Raw genomic sequence first — 17,879 nt, 5'->3', positions numbered from 1 at the left:
TCTGTCAGTAAAGAAAAATAATGAGTGTGGGGTAGCAATTTAACTGTCTCCTTTTTATCCCAAAGGGGCAGAAGGAGACCATTGCTTATTGGTTCACTTGGTCTTTTAGCTGGCAGTGAGCATTGTGTTAAGTCCTTCCGCTGGTCAACTCAGGTAAATTAATCTATGTGTGGCAGACAGGAACTCTAGTGGAGAGATGAAGAAACCCAGTCTTGGAAGCATTGAGAAAATTCCTCAAGGTAGCAGAGAGGAATGAATTCAAAAGTATCTCCTTTTTCTATTGACTTTAGGAGGGCTGGATGAGGTCTCTGGTTACTCTGAATAGTTTCTGTTGGCCTTCAGGGGAGGGGTTAGAGCATTCTCTCCCTTCTTTCCTTCTAAAGATGTTATTTACTTATTTGAGAGACACAGAGACATAGGCAGAGGGAGAAGCAGGCTCCCTGCAGGGATCCCAATGCAGAGCTCGATCCCAGGACCCCAGGATCACCCCCTGAGCCAAAGGCAGATGCTCAACCACTGAGCCACCAAAGTGTCCCTCTCTCTTCTTTTCACTCCTCACCCTGAAGAAGGTTGGGCTTGTGGGTAAGAGAGGATTCCCAGAGGCTCTTATGTCCATGTTTGTGGGTGCTGGGATTCTTGTCCAGACCTGGTCTTCCCTGAGGACATCATCATTCCTTCCCAGATTTCCTGCAACAGAGTGGTGGCAGGTTCCTCCTTGGAGCAAGGAGCAGGATCACTTCCTCACTGTTGCCCCACCCAAACTTCATGCTGGGCATTTGCAGGGATGGGAGAGAAGGAGAACAGGAGTCATTTGCCCCCAGCTCTCAATAGCAGGTAACACTGATTAGCTGGCCCCTACAAAGGGGCGACGTTGTAAATAGTCAAGCACACAGTGTCGGGAGCCTTTGGATCACACCTGGCCAGTTCCTGGCTACGTGACTTGCGAGTTGATTGCCGTACAGCTCAGTTTCCCCATCTGTGAAATGGGAGGTTAACAGTACCTGTCCTAGGGTTGTTGTGAGACTCTGCACACACAAAGCACTGAGGACCATGCCTACCATAGCCAACACTGGTGCGTGCTTAAGTCAGCTCCTTCTGACTGTCCTCTCCTCCAGACATCTTTATGATTAACTTGCTTTTATAGATTCTTTCTTTGGAATCTTGAAAGCCAAGTCTCCTGGGGGTTGTTCTTAAGTTACTATTTGTTTTTAATGAATCCTGGAGTTATCAATTAATGCCTCGGTTCCTGCTGTTAATGCAGAGCAAGAAAAAATAATAGCTAATATTTCAGCTCTTACTCTCCTGCCTTTCGAAAATACAGATTAACAGTACAGTGTGAGCTATGCCCCCTGGAGTGGTGTCATATGGTGGCCCTCCGATTAGTCAACTTGGGAGGGATGGGTTGGTAAATAGTGAAGATCACTTCACAGTTGGGGCTGAGCCTTCATGTTTCTCATCCAGTATTTTCCTTGGCACCAGCTCTCCTTCCTATACACACACATTGCAGTCATGAGTGTATATGCTCACATGTTTGTGAAATATATTTCTCAATATGGATCACGGTGGGCCCAAGGAAGACCACTTTCCATGTGCTGCTTTTCTGTGTGTTCTCAGTCACTGCCAGGAAAATGCCACCTGGAGACAAGAGGTCAAAGCACTGGATCCTCGTCCCTTCTCTGCTCTCGCCTCAAGCCATGATATTGGGCAAGGGACCCTCCCAGTTGGGCCTTCAGCTTCCCCTTCTATGAAATGATCTGTAGGGCCCACCCAGCTCTGCAGTTTTCCAGGATTTTCCAAAAGATGCCTTTGGACTTTGGAAGTGCAGCGTGCTCGAGAGATGTTGGTTTTCAAGTTTTCCGTTCGAGGATTGCCTTTGTGTTTTGAGCATCTTGTTGCTGAAACATATAATCAAGAAAGAACAGACTGAAGTTCCTTTTCCCTTCTCCAAATGTGATGCTTAAATAAAATGCAGTTTCCTGGAGCAGATACAGAGGAGTAGAAATGGATAGGGTTTCTCCTCTCTTTGAGCAGTCCCAGAGGAGGCTGCAAACAGCAGGGCATCCCTTCAACCAGATGGGCCTCTGAGCCTGGAGAGCCAGGCAGTCACAGAAAATAGAGAAATCAGTGGCAGAGATGAGGAAAGGCTGTCTGCTGTGATGTCGGCTTATTCTCGCAGCTGAATATAGTCAGCCTGGAGGCTGGGGAGAAGAGGGAGATTAACCCGGGCTGGTGGGCTGGGATGTTCCAAGTCACAGTTCTGATCAGATGAGACAATGGCCCAGTGAGCTAACTTTGGATGCAAGGCCTTCTTGAGAGCAGAGCCAGTCTCAGGAGACGTTAGGACACGGCAGGGTGAGCTGGCACTCGACACCCCTCCCCCTTTAGTGGCTTTGCCTCATTTTTCTTGGTGTTGTGAACAGCTTTATGTATCCAGGATTCTCCAGAGAGCTTCCCATGTGCCCCACCTAGGCCAGTCTTGATTTATCCAGTGACACTCTTGATTTCATATGTTTCCTACTCCCTTCCTTAGACCATTAATCTTATTAAAATTTTAGTGGGGGCGGGTGGAGCATGGTGGGGTAGAAGGAGTCCATGGCCTTTGGACTCAGTCTTGGGTGATGATTGATTGTGATCTTTTTGCTCATAGTCATGGGGCCTTGGGTAAATTACTTGATTTCCCTCAGCCTCGGTTTTCTCACCTTTGAGATGGGTACAGTCATACACAACATAAATAGTAGTTCCCCTCATCCTTGGTTTTGTTTTCTGCAGTTTCAGTTACCTGTAGCCGACTGCGGTATAGAAGCAGGTGATCCTCCTGATGGATTATCAGAAAGTCAAAAGTCATCTACCACTAGGTCGAAAGGCCTGTGTTATTCACCTCACGTCATCTCATCATACGGCATTTAATCATCTCACATCATCACAAGAGAGGTGAGCGAAAGAAATAAGATATTTTGAGAGAGAGACTATATTCACGTAACTTTTATTACAGTGTATTGTTACAGTTATTCTATTATATTATTGTTGTTCATCTCTTACTGTGCCCAACTTATTTTTTATTTTTTAAAGATTTATTTATTTGAGAGAGAGAGAGAGAGCATGAGCATGGGGGGAGGGACAGAGGGAGAGGAGAATCTCAAGTAGATTCCCTGCTGAGTCCAATGCAGGGCTCAATCTCATGACCTTGAGATCATGACCTGAAATGGGTTGAAATCTAGTTGAAATCTAGAGTGGGATGCTTAACCGACTGAGTGACCCAGGGCCCCTACTGTGCCTAATTTATAAATTAAACTTTGTCATGGCTCAGTATGTACAGAATAAATATAGCACAGAGCTTGGTACTGTGATTTCAGGCATCTGCTGGGGGTCTTGGAATGTATCCCTCACCAATAAAGGGGCTACTGTAGCATTATTGAATTAGATGAGATACAAAGGTTGCCTCAAAAAGAAAACCACCATTAGAAATGCCATTTCTTCCTACTTGTCCCATCTTATACTTCCTGTGCATGAGAATCTGGGGAATTTAGAAAATATACGATGCCTCAGATCCACCCTATCTCCTGGTGGGAATCAGTGCTCTTTAAAAGCTCCTCAGGTGGCTGTTGCAGCCTGAGTTAAGACCCGCTGCCCTCAGGCATTGCTGATCAAGGGTGTGCTGCTCCATGTCTCTGCTGCCTCTATTCCCATCCCCATTGGATCTGACTCCTAAAGTCAGTTTGCCTTGTGTGTTTTAATCTGACAAACGGCAGGTGATTAATCAAGGTTTGTGTGCTAGATCCCTCCCTGAGCCCTGGGTATTTATTTTCATTGGCACCTTGACAGGAGTAGGGCCATATTCTCTTCCGGCACTAAGGGGAGGGAACGGGTGGATAAAGATTTACTGAAATGTTGTGGCAGAGATGATAGGCTGCAGACAAGACATTCTCTGGGACATTAGCTGAGAATCAGAGGGGCCCAGTAGGACTGGTGAAGCAGCTGGGCAGATTTCCTGTCTTCATTCAGCAGTGCTGGAGCAGGAAACCTAGCAGCCAGGCTAGGACAAACTTCAAGAATTTAGAACTCAGGGGGTTGGGTCAGGATGTGCCTGACTGTGTGGTGTGGCCCAGGAAGGGAGGCAGGTGTTTTTGACTGACGGTGGCTTTCTGAGTTAGTCCTTCTTTCTCCCAGTTACATCTTGCAGGAAACCTTCAAACTGTATACTCTTAGGCTCCTGGGTGGCTTAGAGGTTAAGTGTCTGCCTTTCGCTCAGGTTGTGATCCTGGGATCCTGGGATGGAATCCCTTGTCAGGCTCCCCACAGGGAGCCTGCTTCTCCCTCTGCCTCTCTGCCTCTCTCTCTGTATCTTTCATGAATGAATGAATGGATAAAATCTTTAACAAACAAACTGTATACTCTTGACCCCCCCCCAAGGTCATCTAGAGATAATTTCCATACAGCCCAAAGTTTCCTGCATCTCTCAGCTTGGGGGTGTTCTCTGGCCTTGGGAGCTTGGCACTCACTGGGTGGCAGGCTGGAAGTATTGGGAAATTAATTGCTTGGGTGCCACCTTCACATGGAGGAATGTCAGTTGGTGGATGAACACCCCCAGCTTCCCTGCCCTTTGGTGGGACAGTCCTAAGCCATGTTCTGCATGGTTTCTTAGACGGTCTCCTGCGTGACAGAGTCCCAGATGCCACAGTGACAACACCCCTCATCATGAACCTTTTGCTGGCTTTCCTCCCTTCCCTGTCTCGCTTTCCTTCTGAAGTCTTCATGGATAGAGGAAGGAAATCATGGTAAGTGTAGTGCTTTCCAATCTGCGAGTTTTGACCCATGAGGGAGTTTTGCATCCATTTCTTTTTTAAAAAATTATTTAATTTTAATTAATTTATTTGAGAGAGAGGGAGAGCAAGAGAAAGAGCAGGGAAAGGGGCAGGGGGGAGGGGCAGGGGCAGAGAGAGAAGCAGACTTCCTGCTGAACAAGAAGCCTGTTATTGGGCTCAATCCCAGCACCCTGGGATCATGACCTGAGCTGAAGGGAGCCTACTGAGCCATCCAGGTGCCCGTGACGTCCATTTCTAAAAAATGAAAGGGAATGAATGTGACATAGCAGAGTGTGCTACATGTTGTGAGGGCACACACTGTTATATGAAAATTTCATTTCAGTCACATGTGAATATACTCACATGCTGGTGAAATATATTTCTCAACATGGATCATGGTCAAAAAATTTGAAAACAAAGAAACAAAAAAAATGAAAACATTGCCATCGTGGGCCTCTGTGGTTTTTGTCTTCCCAGAATCCATTTTCCATCTTCCTGAAGTAATAGTACTTCAATATTCCTCTCAACAAGGAAAGAAGACAGTGCCCCTAATTAGACCTAGTCTTGGTGGGACAATCAATCAAAGTGTTGCATCACTCCTTGGTCAAAAGATGGTCTCATGACCCATGACAGCTCAGTCAGATTATTGTTCCAGGGAACTTGAATCTAGAGAGGACACATGAAAGGGCTAAAAATCATTAAAGATGCTTCACTCAAAGGGCATGGATGTCTGGATGTTCATATCTATATGTTTCCTGAAACCTAGATCTTTAAACTTCCTTAACTTTTATTCCCTTCTAAAATTTGGTTGTTGAGCCATTGGGTTGGTTCTGTGAAATACCTGTGAATTTCTTCCTTCCTTCCTTCCTTCCTTCCTTCCTTCCTTCCTTCCTTCCTTCCTTCCTTCCTTCTTCCTCCCTCCCTCCTTTTGTCTTTCTTTTCTTTTCTTTTCTTTTCTTTTCTTTTTTTCTTTCCTTTCCTTTCCTTTCCTTTCCTTTCCTTTCCTTTCCTTTCCTTTCCTTTCCTTTCCTTTCCTTTCCTCTTTTTTCTTTTCTTTTCTTTTCTTTTCTTTTCTTTTCTTTTCTTTTCTTTTCTTTTCTTTTCTTTTCTTTTCTTTTCTTTTCTTTTCTTTTCTTTCTTTCTTTTTACCCTGTAGGTAGGTAGATCTATCTTCTGTTGCTAGAGACCAAAGAACTCTCCCATACCTGAGGACTTTGGAATTAGCTGAGCCTAACTCTACTGTCACTTGCCTGAGTGACTGGAAAATGACTTCTCTAAGCTTCAGGTTCCTCTCTTGTAAAATGAGGATAGGAATGCCAGATTGGAGGATATAGAGGATGTTTATATGGCACTTGACCCTAGACTTTCAATTAATGGCAGCTACTATTGTGAGCCAAATTTTAATCATCTCTCCCTGAGTAGTCATGATTTTCCACTTATTGAATATCTGTAGAGTAGATGAATGAATCCATGTGACAAGATAGATTTTCACAACTAAAACCCGTAGCTGAATTTCTTTAAGGAGTTACACCACCTTGGGTATTAAACATGTGATTTGTTGCTCAAAAACTTAATATGAGAAAATCTCCATGACCTGGGGTTAGGCAAAATAATTCTTACTAAGGACAACAAAAGCAAACTCCATAAAAGAAAAAAATTGGATAAATCAAACATTATCAAAATTGAAAACTTCTGCTCTGTGAAAGACAATGTCAAGAAAGTAAAAAGACAGCCTAGAGACTAGGAAAAAAATCTTATACAAATCACATAATCAACCAAGGACCCATATTGAGGATACATAAGACCTTAAAAACATACAACCTAATCTAAAAGTGGGTGAAAGACTTGAACAGACATATCACACAAGAGGACATATGGAGGGCAGAGAAGCACTTTAAAAGATGTTCAGCATCATTAGGCATTAAGGAAAAGCGAATTAAAGCCATAATGAGTTGCAACTACATACCTATCATACTGGCTACAATAAAAGTACTGACAATATCAAGCATTGAAAAGGATGCAGAGCAACGGGAACTCTCCCACGTTACTGATGGGAATAAACTATGGCTCAACTACTCTGGAAGATGACTTGGTGGTTTCTTATAAAGTTAAACATACACTTGCCACATGGCCCAGCAATCCCACTCCTGAGAAATGAAATGAAAACTTAGGTTCACACAAAACCTGTCCACATTTTTACAGCAGCCCTGATCATAATTATCCCGACTTGGAAACAATTCCAATGTCATTCAACAGCTAAATGCGTATACAAACCGTGGTCTATTCATACAGTGTGCTAAAACTCAGTAATAGAAAGGAATAATCTCAAAGAGGTCATGTTGAGTAAAAGAAGCCAGTCTCAAAAGGTTACCCACTGTATGATTTCATTTGTACAGGGATTAGGGGAGGGTGGAAGGTTTGGCAGTAAAGAGCACCAAGGAGTTCTTTGGGGGTGATGGAACTGCTCTATATCCTGATGATGGTGGTGGTTACATGAATCTATACACGTGTTAAAATTCAGAGGACTGTAAATGCAAAAAACCCCACAAAAAAACCTTCCTGTATGATAGTTAAAAATCCCTTTTCATCATGTAGAGTGAGATTGTGTTCATTTGGATATTTTTGTGTCCTGTAGATCTACCCCAACCAATACAGTAGCCACTGATCACTTATGCTAGTCCCAACTGAGGTGTGGAGTAAGTATCAAGTGCACATCAGGTTTTGAAGACTTAGTACAAAAAAAAAATGACATGCAATATCTCAATAATTTTTTAATCCTGAAATAGTACTATTTTATATTGAATTGAATATTTATATTGAAACAGTACTATTTGGGACAGATTTGGTCAAATAAAACATATTATTGATTAATTTCACCTCTTTCTTTTTACTTTAAAAAATGTGGTTACTTGAAGGCTATCACTACAATAGGTAGCTTGGGTTGTATTTTTATTAGACAGCTGCTCTGGATGACGCAGTCAGGGAGGAATGGGGAGGTCTGGATTTTTCACTCTTCATCTGGATCTGCAGGTGCAGGATTGCCCTCCTCAGGGCTGAACAGGATGCACCCAGGGCTGAACAAGACTGCATTTGGGGGCCGCTCACCCCCTCCCAGTCTGTCTGAGAGGTGAATGCCTCTTTCCACAGCTGCTTCATTTCCTGTCTGGCTTTTGGGAGGCTTTGGAGGAGAAGCAGGTGAGGGCAAGGTGAGACGGGCTTCATCAGAGGTTGGGGTGGTGGTGGCATCAAGTGATGGGTTAGACATGAGAGAACCTCGGGCCTTTGTTAGACTTGAGCTAGAATGCCATCTTAGCCACTGGCTAGCTGTATAGCTCTTGTTCTTTCTTAGCCTGGGTTTCTCTGTGTGCAGGAGAGAAAAACAGGTCTTGGAAGGGTTTCCTGGCCTGTGAGGGCTGCGCTGAGGGTGCCTAGGAGAGCGCAGGGAATGCACCCAGGAGGCCTTCTGGAGGTGGTCCTCTTGCTCCTTCTACTACTGCTCCTGCACCCCGGGCTCTGGTCTCCCTCCTCCTCCCCCTTAGTTGAACCCCGCAGCACTCTGCCCAACTTTTCTCCCTGATTCAGCACTGAGAAATGCCAAGGCAAGCGTTCCCATGAAGCTGCTTGTCAGCAAACACCCACTCCTGCCTCCGCTGCCCCCCCCATGTGTCAGAGACGGGCTTGGACTCCACGCGAGGCCGGGGCGCTGCCAGCTCCAGGGCTGACTCACACACACCCCTGCACAGAGGCTTCAGAGATCAGAAATTGGAGACTCCCGAAGAGTGCGGCAATCCAGGGAAGGCGAGAGGCCCTCCGGCTCTCAGGGGGGCTCCTGCTATCTCCCTGGATTCCATTTCAAAGGCATGAAGGCCTTGGTTTGGGACGTGTGCGCCTGGTCTGTCTGGCTCACTTTTTCTCCTTTGCCTTTCGTTTCAATTGAGCTGCTGCTAGTTATTTTGTTGCACGCCTCCCACTGCTCAGTGTTGGCATCAAATGGTAGGTAGGTACGGTGCAGCCTTATCAGCTGCATAGTTTGTCAAAGAAGCTTATTGGGTACCTGTTTGGGCAGGCACTGTATGGGGCTCTGTGGAAGGGACGTCCGAATTGGAGGTCTCTTGGGGCTCCCACGCATGGTAGTGGTGGTTGCTACCTGGTAGGGCTATATTGATCACCACCAGGACTTTAAGAGCCACAGGGTTCTGTTGGATCCCCAAGTTCAGGGGGCTGTGTGGCTTGAGGACCTCAGATTTAGGCCTGGGGTGGGACTCAGGCCATCAAATGAGGCCCTGTTTCGGGATGGAGCAGTGTGGTATGGGGGTCAAGGACATGGCTGTTGGCATCTGGCAGCCATAGGGTGTTTGCATCTGGGCTCCTCCACAAGGGGTCCTCTGGCTGCAGAGCCTGATCTGGGTAGGCCCCGCTTTCTCGGCTGACACCTGGGGTCATAATACCACTTCTTGCAGCTCATGGTGAGAATGTGACACCTGCCCTTTACTGAGCTGCTGCTGTGTGCCACAGACCTCACTACTTTCCAGGGGGTTTCAAATTTAATTCCTCTAACAACCCTACAAGGAAGGTATTGGTTTTATCTGCGTTTTACAGGTGAAGAAATGGAGGCTTAGGGAGGTTAAATACTATGCCCAGATGTAGATTCTAGTGCTCTGCTCCACACACTGCCTGACCCAACCTTCTCCATGTGGATGCTCCGGTGGGGACAGGGACGAGGGCTTCTGGAGCACGTGGGGTGGGGTCTTGGACAGCTGAGATTCCTCCCCTGGGAAGCCGGGAGGTGGCAGGGGCTGGGACTGTGCGTGAGCTAAGGCTCTGGACCTCTGAAGCATCTGCATTGTTCCATCCGACTTCATTGGCAAAATACACACTCAAAGGTAAAATTGGAGAAATTTAAGATGGTGATTACAGAGCGTCAAAACCCAGGCATGGGTGACCCCTTGAGGGCTGGGCCTGTGTGACTGCACTGGGCAAACAGTCACAAAACTGACCCTATTTTAAATGCTTTTTATGGCATGAACTTTTCTAAAGTGAGAAGTAAGTGTGTGTGTGTGTGTGTGCGTGTGTGTGTGTGTCTGTCTGTCTGTCTTGCTGTGTATTGGGTTTCCTAAATTGGGAGTGGACTCATCTACATGGATGTGTGTATATTAAAACATCCAGCAGCAACTCAACCAGTGTGACTCTGGGAAAATGAGTGCAGTGTCTGGTTATCTGCATACATGGAGTCTCTGCTGTTGGTTCAGTGGCCACACTGAAGACGCCTGAGTGTGCAATGCTCCTCCCTGCCCAGTTCAGAGTGTTTAGTTCACACCTTCCTTGGGAGGGAGAATAGTGCTGTGGCTAATAGCTTCCCTCCAAGGACTCCAAATACTTGGAGTTATTGATCAAACTCCCGACTCTGCAATTTTCTTGCCATTTGACCTTGGGTCAACTACTTAACTCTCTGGAAGCTCAGTTTTGCCATCCGTAACATAAGCGAATGGTACCCAAGTTCTCTGACTCTTTGAGGATTATAATAACAAGGGCATGAAAAGCATCCAGCACAGTGCCTGGCATGTATCGACACTCAGTAGATATTGACTGCTGTCATTATTCTTGAGTTTAAGAACAGCAACAGAACTTAAGAATTGTGTGTGTGTGTGTGTGGGGGGGAGGTAGTTAATTATCAAACTGGAATAGTACCAAGGATAAGATGGATGAATGAATTCTGAGAACTTTTCTCAGTAGTTTATTATCTAATAATAATGCTTGAGATGTGTTCATCATTGTATAGTCCACAAAGCACTTTCTTACACATAATTCCACTCTAGCCCCACAACACCCTTGCAAAGTAAGAAGAATGAGAAATTTATTATCCTGTTTTACAGATTGAGAAACTAGAGGCCCAGAGATTAATGACTGCTCATTTATTCAACAGTCATTTAATGGGCACTTACTGTGTGCAAGACACTATGCTAGATTTGGGGATAAAAATGAGTAAGAGGGTTTTTTTCCCCTGCCCTTTTGAAGAACTTATTGTGGGTCAGGGTAGCTAGAGCAGGCTTGCAGGAGGATGCTGACCTTAAGGTAATGTATCTGTCAGGATAAATCAGGTGATGGTGCAGAAATAGCAACAACAAATTTCTGGGACTTAAAGAAATGAAGATTTATTTCTCATTCATGCTATTGGTCCATCATGGGTCAGCTAGTGGCTCTGCCCCCCTAATTTCACTCTGAACCAGACAAGTGGAGCAGCCGCAGGTTGGAACATTGCCGGTTGTGGTCGTAGAGGAAACAGATCTGAAACTGGGAGGGTCTCACACCAGCAATCAAATTCTTCAGTCATGGGCCAGACTTTTAATATGGTTGCACCCAACCACGGGGGGGCAGAGCAGAAAGTAAAATTCCACTATGTGCCCAGAAGGCAGAAAGCTGGAAATATTTGGTGAGCAGATGAATAACTACTCCAGCTGGGCAGGCTCTGAAGGATGGGTAGGAATCAGGTGAATATTGGCCAGGTGGGTTTGGTGGGGAGCGTAGAAGGGTGAAGAGGAATTGGAGCCTTAAAGAGAAAGAGGCTGAAAAAAAAAAAGAGAGAGAGAGAGAGGCTGGTAGGAGGTATGGGGGGGTGGGGGTGGGAAACAATGGGAGAGACAGGAGGCAGAAATGCGAAAGGCGCTGGGGGAGGAATAGTGAGTCTGCCAGTCTCACTGGAAGAGTTTGATTCAACAGTTTATTTAACAAGTACTGACTCAGCTCCTATGTATATTAAGCGCCGGGACTGCAAAAGAAGGAAAAGCATGGTGCCTACCTTTGAAGAGCCTACAGTCCAGTAGGAGAGCTAGATTTTGTACATGGAACAAAGAGAATCAAAGTATAAGAATATTCTTATTCAAAGTATAAGAATATAAGAAGAATAGTGCTTATGTTTGCCGGGTACTCTTCTGGGATTTGTACATATTTGAACTTATGTAATCATCTTGTAGCTTCACAAGGTAGATGCTATCATTCCCATTTTATGGGTGTCAAAACTGAGGCATGGAATGGCTAATGGAGAGCAGAGGTGGGCTTCAAGTCCAAGGAGTCTCAGTCCAGTGTCTGTGCTCTTAATCCAAAAGCTTTACCCTACTGTTTTTTGTTTGGTAACTTGTGAGTTGGGGCTGTGCCTCTACTCTTGGATGGCAAGTAGTTTTGCCTGCAGATCCAAAATGATAGATTGTTATTGGCTGCTTGGAGCTCTGTGTTGGGAAGAGTTCCAAGACCAAGCTGGGACTCAGGGAGGAGAGAATGATGTGATTAATTAGTAATGCCTGCCACGGCATGAGAGGTGGTATTGTCAGCACAATGTATTTGGTAACCCTCGTCTATTTAATGCCCAGGGCGAAGTGGATTTAATCAATTTATTAACAATAAAGACAAAACCAAACAACTAATTCGTTGACCGTTTGCCTCACTTTTCAGTCTGTTTTCTTTCTTCAAGGCTCCATCACGTTTATGGCAGCCTAGGTATTCCTTGCTTGAGCAGTTAGCTTTCCTTCCTGGAGATTAATGTTTAAAATATCAAAACTGTAACCCCTCAGGCAATCATAACACCTTAATTGTCAAAACAACAAAAATATCAGCCATGGCCAATGTTCAATCCATTGCACCCCTGGTAAAGTCATCAGCCGGGATGGCATGGCAATGACAATAATTAAAAAAGGATTCTAATTGCTGAGCCTGATTTCTGTTCAAGGAAGAAACCATCAGTTAGCTTGGGGAATTCAGCCATGAGAGAACCCAGCTGTAGCCTGCATCATTAGGGGAATTCCTGCCCAGAAATGTTGTAAGGCTTTCCTCTGAGGGGAAGGTTCTAGAAACATTGTCTCCCTGCACCTCCTTTTCTTGGCTTTTCTTTCCTGGGTACCACTTCTACCTATACTCAGACTTTCATTTCTTTCATATTATTTCACATAATTCCTAGGAATGGATCCCAAATTTGGGTGCATGGAGATATAGCTAGAACTTGGAGCTCAGAGCTCAGATGATGAATAGGTTTCTTCTCCCTGGCCAGCTCTGATCAATTGCTCGTGGCTACTGAAATGCTGAGTTGAGAGGGTTTGCAATGGACGCAGCCCGAAAGCATATAGGGATTTATTAGTGATGTCTGCAATGAGCGTGGGCTAGGGACAATAATTTGTGTAAGCTTCCACTGGCTCTGCCAAGATGGAAAGCCTGCACTGTTCCTACAGCTGTGATGTTAGTGAATGAGCTTAGGGTTTGGCCTGAAGAGGTACTAGTTCGAGTCCTATCTCTTCGCTTGGAAACGTCACTTACCTCCTTTCAGTCTTAGTAAACCTTAAGTAAACATAATACTTCTTGTCAAGTGGTTGTAAGAATTGTAGGGATGATGTACATTCCTTCAACAAATACTTGTTGAGCACCATGGGAGGTGATGGAGGTACAATGGGGTGGTACATTATGGACATGATTCCTGCCCACACGAGCTTATTGTCCAGTGTGTGTGTAGGGGGGAGGATATATTTGTTTTCTAATGCTGTAACCAATTACCACACATTTAGAAGCTTTAAACAATATACATTTTTGTATCACACGTTCTGTGTGTCGGGGGTCTGGGCACAGCTTAGCTGGCCCCTCAGCTCAAGGTCTTATAAGGTTAAACTCAAGACATCCACTGAGTTGTTCTGTTCTGATCTGGAAGCTTGACTGAGGAAAAATCCACTTCCAAGCTCATTTAGGTTGCTGGAAGAGTTTACTTTCTTTCCATGGTAAGACTGTAGGCCTTGGTTTTGGCTGACTATCAGCTGGATTCCATCAGGCCATAGAACATTGATTGTCTCAATGCACCCCCAACCCCCATCTCTTTTCTTAACTTTTCTTTCCTGGTTACCACTTCTAGAAGCTACCCATAGAAACTGCCCATGACAACTAGAGGCTTCTTGTAGCTCCCTGGCCATATGGGCTTCTTCAACAAGGCCAGTTACTTCATCAAGTCAGAAAGCAGAGTCTCCTGCTCCAGTCTGCTGAAATGGAGTATTATGTAACCTAACATATCCACGGGAAGGACATCCCTTCATCTTGCTGTATGCTATTAATTAGAAGCAAGTCATAGGTCCTACGTATATTCAGGGGGAGGGGATTATATGAAGGCATGGAAAACACAGGGTCACTGGGATCATTGGGGGGTCACTTTGGAGTCTCTCCATCACAGGGACATACAAACAAGAGTTTGTGTATAAGAGAGTACACGTATGGGACACGTAACCACAAGAATAACAGTAGTGTGATAGTTGCTATGATGAGGAGATTCAGAGTGTAAGAAGGCCTAGATTGGGACACTCAAACAGTTTCAGGGTTGTCAGGACTTCTTGGAGGAAGGATTTTTCAGGCTGAGACCCAAAGGATGATCAGGGTTAGCCATGTCATAGGATTTTATCCAGATGCTACTTCTTCTCATGACTGTGTGCCACCCAAAATTGGAACACGTCTTCAGATAGGATCTTTCAAGCACTTACAGTGAGACCCTTTCCATATTTGCTCTGGGATCTTTTCTTTGTTAATGGACCCCAAGGAAAATCAGCTCCTGGACTCAAGTTTTACAAGATGACAAGGAGATGAGTACTAGGGTGAGAGGGAGATGGCGGGTCAGGAATGGGCTTCTAGGGATTCTCCGTCCAGCTAGTGTCAATTCCCACTGGTTCTCCCTTGGAAGGAAGAGAAACTGATGGATAGAATGAGAAACCCACTATCTGGTTCAGAGTGGGCCTATAGTTGAATAATCTACGGCCCAACCAAAGCTTTTCCCATTCCATACAGATCTGTTTAGAAATAACGAGAACATTGACAGTGCCATCCAAAGTCATGTCCCAATTTGTTAAGCTTTTAGGAGGCATTACTTGCTGTTTTTGAGAATAATGCATTATAGTTGTGAACATTTGCTGTATGACAGGCACTGGCTAAGCCCTAAGTGCTTAGATGGATTATCTATCCCAAGAAGAAGCTTCTCAGACACCTGGGTAGCTCAGTAGGCCAAGTGTCTGCCTTCAGCTCAGGTCATGATCCCAGAGTCCCTTGCTCAGCGTGGAGTCTACTTCTGCCCCCCTCCCTGACCCTCCCCCCATTCTCTCTCATAAATAAATAAAATCTTTATTAAAAAAAAAAAGCTTCCTCCATGTCTTCTAACACATTAAATTCTGGTAGAAAGATTATCTGTGCCTTTCCTTGCTGCCTATTAAAACCTTCCTCATCTTGCATGCTCCACCTCAAGTCCTACCTCTTTTAAGAAACTGGCCATGAGCACCCCAGGGCATATCATCCCTACCACCAAGTTTATCACCCCATCAGCCTCTATCTTCCATCACTTATAACAAGAACCATAGCATTTTGGTGCTCTGACTCACCTGTCCCTTTCTAGCTGCTCTTCTACCTTATACTCTATCTATCCCCAATCAATCTGACCACAATAACCCTGGTCTCTCTTCCTGCAATTCTTGCCTCCCTCTGCTCCATCCTGGGTATTGTGAACAGATTGGATTTTCTAAAGTTCAGTCTCGATTGTGTCACTTTATCCCTCAAAAACATCCAGTGCCTAATGTTTAATCCACACCAATTTTTCTTTTTCTTTTTCTTTCTTTTTTTTTTAATGATATCTACATGCAGTGTGGGGCTTGAACTCATGATCTTGAGACCAATAGTCACACACTCTACTGACCGAGCCAGCCGGGTATCCTTAATCCACACCAATTTCACTTCCAGCAATTTATCTCAGGCATATTTGCCCATGTGTGAAATGATGGCTGCCGTACATACCGAGTGCTGGATCACTGGTAGTAGCAGCAGACCTGAAGCAACTTGCACATTCATCAATAAAGGCTTGGTTAATAAGATCTGGTACATTTGTAACTGTGGTTTTTAAGCCTGGTTGCACATTCAGGTCACCTGGGTGTGGTATATTAGAATGATCTCAATTTCTCTGCTATTTCTCCTATTGAGAAATAGAGTCTAATGCCCTTTTTCTTGTTTGGGGACTTGCTTAAGTAATAGAAGGGGATCAAATAGATAGTCTGAGACCTCCAAGGCTAGGTTATAAGAAGCTTTGTAGCTTCTGCATTGGCCTCTCGGAACTTAAGTTCTGGGATGAGCCAACTGCTAGGTAAGAAGTCTGATTATCCTCAGACCACTATACTGTGAGGAGGCCCAAGTTAGCTGCATGAAGCAGGGTGGGTTGGGGAAAAAGAGAGAGAGAGAGAAAAAGGGGGAGGGCTCTATTCAGCCCCAGCCCAGGCCCTAAGCATGTGAGTAAGGAAGCATTTTTATATACTTCAGCTTCTAGAAATATGATGTAGACAGTAACCAAGGCTTCCAGCTGATGTCAGAATCAAAGCCCCAGATCCGTGGCTCCAATCAAACCATTCCTGCTATCTCCCATCCATTCAAACCACCCCACCAGAGTGTGCCCTCCACCCCCAGTCGCTGTGGAGCATAGACAAGCCATCCCTACTACACCCTGCCTGAATACTTGGCCCTCCGAATTGTGAACATAACAAACTGGTCATTGTTTTATGATTCTTAGCTTTTGAGGTGGTTTATTGTAGAGAACAGATAACTGGAACTCCTGGGGATCTTTTAAAATCTTCCCAGGCCATTCTAATGAACAACCATGCTGAGAATCACTGGTCCATACAATTAAATGCTATCTATCCATTTGAAGTGAATAAAGAAGCTCTCTTTGGGGTCACCTGGATGGCTCAGTCAGTGGAGCATGTGACTCTTGATCTCAAAGCTGTGAGTGTGAGATTACTAAAAAAAAAAAAAGCAAATTAACTTTAGAAAAAAACTTTAGAAAAAAAGAAGCTCACTTTGTTCTGCTCTGGTATGATACCTAACTTATATTGTCAAGGGGTAATTAGAAAGTTACTGGAACAATTTTTATTTTTTTTAAAGATTTTATTTATTTATTCATGAGAGAGAGAGAGAGAGAGAGAGAGAGAGAGGCAGAGACACAGGCAGAGGGAGAAGCAGGCTCCATGGAGGGAGCCCAACGTGGGACTCTATCTCAGGTCTCTAGGATCAGACCCTGGGCCAAAGGCGGCACTAAACCACTGAGCCACCCCGGCTGCCCAACAATTTTATACTGTGCTACCATTTGTGTAAAAGAATTATGTAGGTACGGATCGTTTCTGGAATAATATATAAGAAAGTGGTAAGGAACTTGTGTTGGTACCAGAGAGGGAGACTGCATGGCTGGGGATCTGAGGAAAAATTTTTTTACTCTATGATAGCATTCATATTTTAAAACACATAAATGTGCCAGTTTAATGGTAAAGAAATTCTGCCTGGAAAAAAAGAAAAGAAATTATGCCTGTTGCTTACCAAATCCTTTAGCCTGATCTGGCCTCAACCTTCATTTCTAGGCTTACTATTCACTCCTCTGATTTTACATTAAAAACTGGTTGTGTTAAGAAGAATAACGGCCCCTCTCCAAGATGTCCTAATGCCTGGAACCTGCAAGAGGGACTTTGCAGATGTGATCCAATTAAGTAGTTTGAGATGAAGACATGATCCTGGATGATGTAGGAGGTGCCCAGGGTAATCCCAAGGGTCCTTGTGAGTGAGAGAGGGAAATAGAAGTCAGGGAAGGAGAGCTGGGGAAGTTAGAGGTTGGAGTGATGTGGTTGCTGACTTTGAAGATGAAAGAAGAGATGCCCTGAGGCAGGGAATTTGGGCAGCCTCTGGAAGCTGGAAAAGTCAAGGAAACAGATCCTCCCCTCCTCAGAGCCTCCAGAACCAAGAGATCCCTGGGAACACAGTGACTTTAGCCCAGTGAGACCCATTTCAGACTTACGACCTTTAGAACTATAAGGTAATAAATTTGTGTTGTTTTAAACACCAAGTTTGTGGTAATTTGAAACAGCAGCCATAGGAAACTCACACACTGGTGTTTCTCCAGATGGTGGTAAAATAGGCCTTTCAAGGGAATATTAATGAAAATAATTAAAAAGTTCTCCAATATAAAACAAACAAAACTAATAGATTATAGTTTTTAATCAAGTTAAATGAGGTATAATTTACACACAAAATATGTATCAAAGT

The 17,879-nt window shown here is 44.5% G+C and overlaps 1 long non-coding RNA gene across 1 annotated transcript in view; it reads left to right on the top strand.

Annotated features, from left to right (window-relative positions):
* The first annotated feature begins 8,493 nt into the window (after positions 1 to 8,493).
* LOC112662285 (uncharacterized) overlaps positions 8,494 to 17,879 on the top strand; it is a 48,065-nt gene continuing 38,679 nt past the window's right edge. Inside the window, exon 1 of the long non-coding RNA XR_004809982.2 lies at positions 8,494 to 8,799. This is a non-coding gene — a long non-coding RNA (uncharacterized LOC112662285). The remainder of the gene's footprint in view (positions 8,800 to 17,879) is intronic.

Source organism: Canis lupus, chromosome 13 (assembly GCF_003254725.2).
Source record: "Canis lupus dingo isolate Sandy chromosome 13, ASM325472v2, whole genome shotgun sequence".
Lineage (NCBI taxonomy): Eukaryota > Metazoa > Chordata > Mammalia > Carnivora > Canidae > Canis > Canis lupus.
This window is presented reverse-complemented; position numbering and strand designations above follow the sequence as displayed.